This window comes from Triticum urartu, chromosome 4 (assembly GCF_003073215.2).
Source record: "Triticum urartu cultivar G1812 chromosome 4, Tu2.1, whole genome shotgun sequence".
Taxonomy (NCBI): Eukaryota; Viridiplantae; Streptophyta; class Magnoliopsida; order Poales; family Poaceae; genus Triticum; species Triticum urartu.
In genome coordinates, this window is record NC_053025.1 from 7,947,966 (window position 1) to 7,951,459 (window position 3,494).

The window sequence follows — 3,494 nt, forward strand, 5'->3', positions numbered from 1 at the left end:
ATACGTATCTCTTTTCTCAATGTTCTTCTCTCACAAACACCTTCTTCCTAAATAATCTCCTTCCTAAATGACAAACATATCTCCTTCCCAAACCACAAACATGTAAGAACCAAAATCTCCTGAGCAGGATTAGAGACAAGATTTACCGATGAACTGGTCCAATCATCCTTTTCAGATTAGTATCTTTCTTTGTCGAGGAAGTTATCTGATGGTTTAACCAATTGCGGATGACTGGGCAAGCAGATAATGATGTCTAGGTCCAGAAACCATCCGAATGTGGCTTCAATTGACTGAGCAAGTGAGCTTTGGGTGTTTGCACTTTGCAGTGGGGATGTGCGTCTCAAGTAAGACATAAAGAGTTCGGTTTGTATGTTTGGAAGAATGGTAGAGCTAATAGCCATCCATGTGAAGCTGATTATGTAGTGAATATGCTTTTAAATGTTAGTTTTAGAAATATTTCAGCACCTATCGAAATTACTGAATTTCAGTAATTTCGGTTTGCATTTCGGCCAAAGGACTGAAATGCTCACTTGAAATTCAAAAAAGTATTTGAAAAAATCAAAAATGTTTTGAAAAACATAGAATTCATGTGTACAACTAAAATGACTGAAATATTTTGACCAAAAGGTAAATATTTCAGTGCCTATTGGAATTATTGAAATTCAGTGATATTCATCGAAATCTGACTGAAAGTGAAAACCAAAGAACTTGATCACACGATTCCCTTGCGAGGCTAAAGATTTTGCCAACAATTTTTATGAAGTGCATGTTGCTGTACATACAAGGCTTACTGCATTTCCATGTAAATATTCTACCTGCTTATCAATGAAAAACCAAGCAACTGTTGGATCCTTCAAAACAAAAAAAGCTTACTGCATTTGCTGCTTTTCTTTACATTAAACTATCACGCAACTGCTTGCTGTTCTACATATTCTCAATCTCCAAGTCAACCATTAAAAAGAGATCTCTCAAGTTCAACAACATGGCAAATTCAGAAGTAAGAACTAAAGGACTGTCAAGAGAAAGAGCAAGTTTTAAGTCAATAAGAATCAGGGCACTATCTTGAATGAATGACCAGTTAGACACGGCAATTGATGTCCAGCACATTCAGTAACTTAACTGATTATGCAAACTAAGTTGTGCTTCACAGAATCAGTTAGTGACGTTGAGATCAGCAAGTAGCTGCCCTGACATCCAGACATATGGAGCTAGCCCGTCTTCCGCTGTCGCGATAGGCGACAGTTTCATGTTGGGACATTCCGTATATCCGTACTTTATTGACCACTAAGACGCATATACTCCTATAGTCCAATATGATATGGCTTTCAGCTGTTAACCACATGGTGGATGCAGCTGCCTGCTTAATTGACTGCTAATGGCAGCTTGGTACGAGCTAGCCGCACAAGGCCATGCCGAGCAAGTAAGCATCACAGCTAATAAGTACGGGGAAGGCTGCTTAAATCAATCTTCACATGGATGTACACGTCGCTGTTGTGTAATCTTCGATCCTAATCATTGTAATGTCAGATTAAGCTATAGCTGTACATGCTCTTCTTGCTAAGATTGTAAATATATGTGTGTGTGTGTGTGTGTGTCCAGGCCAGGGCCAGCTACATTGATTGTGTCCTCAATTGCGTATCAAGGACTCACACTTCTTGCAATGCATCATTGTTGTCTTTTCTCCGGTTCTCGAAAGAGAATTTTCAGCAGTTTGATCTACATTTTAGCTACTACCTCCGTTTGAAAATATTGAAAGTTCTGGGTTTGTCCTAAGTCAAACATCTTTAAGTTTACTCAGATTTTGTTAAAAAATATGTCATCTTCAACATCAACCATACATAGAATGAAAATATAACTAATGTAACGAGACTAATTTGATGTTGTAGATATTAGTATACTTTTCTATAGACTTGGTCAAACTTAGAAATATTTGACTTTGGACAAACCCAAAACTTCAAACGTTTCGAAACGGAGGGAGTATGAGTTAATTACATAAGAGGAGTAAATTATGTCCTTGTTCGCAGATCGCACTGGAGGTTGGAGTATCTGCTGCACATCTCTAAGGACTTTTAAGATTGCAGTGTGGGACAGCTGCAGACTCATGTTTATGGTTCCAAATGTAATGCATCCGTGAACGGTTACCGGTTGTTGCACCAGAGCTTAGACAAGTACTAACAAAGAACACATGGTTTTGCCTAGGCGTGACATGATAAAGTGCTTAATTTGTTTCATATATTGTTTTGTGGATATCCAGGTTGCCCATCGTTTTCCTCTAAGTAAGTAGCATGTGTACCACTAACTTGTGTTCGAATTCAGAAATGGCTGGGCCCGGTTGTGTGGGGACGACTACAACTGAAACAACTCTTGTTTGTGTCGGTGGAAACGACACCTATGGAATCACTGGGATCCCTTCTACGGTTGGTGGGCGCGGGGTTGTGCAAAGAGCGGGTCTAGTAGCTAGCACAAAGATCGTTTACCCAGGTTCGGGCCGCAAGGATGCGTAATACCCTAATCCTGCTTTGGTGTATATTTGAGTGTTCTTGAGCTTTCGAACTAGCTGCGGTGCGTGCGTAGTCCAAAAGATCTGAATCCTTCTCCAGTATGCTTCGGGCCTCCTTTTATAGTCAAAAGAGGTCGCCACAGTAGCACACACGAGGTGGAAAGGTATACGGTGGTTAAGCTTATTGCATGTCATTACGGGACAAGGCGCATTAAATGCGCTCCTTAGGTGTCCCGTTGCTTTATCGGGGGCGGTAACGAGGCCCGTCCCGTCCGTCGCCGCTCCACCTTACCCCGACACGCGTCCAGGCCAACGAGGCATGCAACACCATGTAGGCTGATAGGCTGCTGAGTCGGCATGGTGGTAAGGTCTTCACAAAGATCTGCATGCCGCCACGCTGGTGTTTGGCTAGTTGGATTAGCATCCACGTACTGCCACGTGGGTACTAGCCTCAGTTGGTGGGTTGGCTGCTGAGCTGGGGCGGCAAGGTCTTGTCGCGGTCCCGTGTATATTCCCGGCAAGGGTCTTGTCGGGGTCTCATGAGCGCCCTCGGCTAGAGTCTTGTCGGGGCCTTGCGAGTGTTTTCGACAAGGAGCCTTGTCGGGGCCTCGGGGGCATCCTCGGCAAGGGGGCTTGCGATTGTTTTGTTTTTTGGTCATCGTCTAGTCTTGTGGTTTCTTTGTATTCACAAAGATCTGCATGCCAACTATGCAGGTGCTTCCCGAGCCTTGGTTCCAATGATGTTGATGGTGTCGGTACTCTTAGGCCCAAGGGTGGCTGCAATGTTGCCGTTGGGTGAGCTGCCCCGGCAAGGATCTTTCTATTGTAGTCGTCCCTGGTTGTGTGCATCAAACGTTAACATACTTTTTATTTTGCGAAATAAAGGTCAACGTACTTGAAATGACATGTAACTTAGACTATTAATATGAAACATGGAGCTTCTATGGCTATTTGTCGGGTGTTGCCCTCCACCGTCTCACCTCGCGCTGGTTCA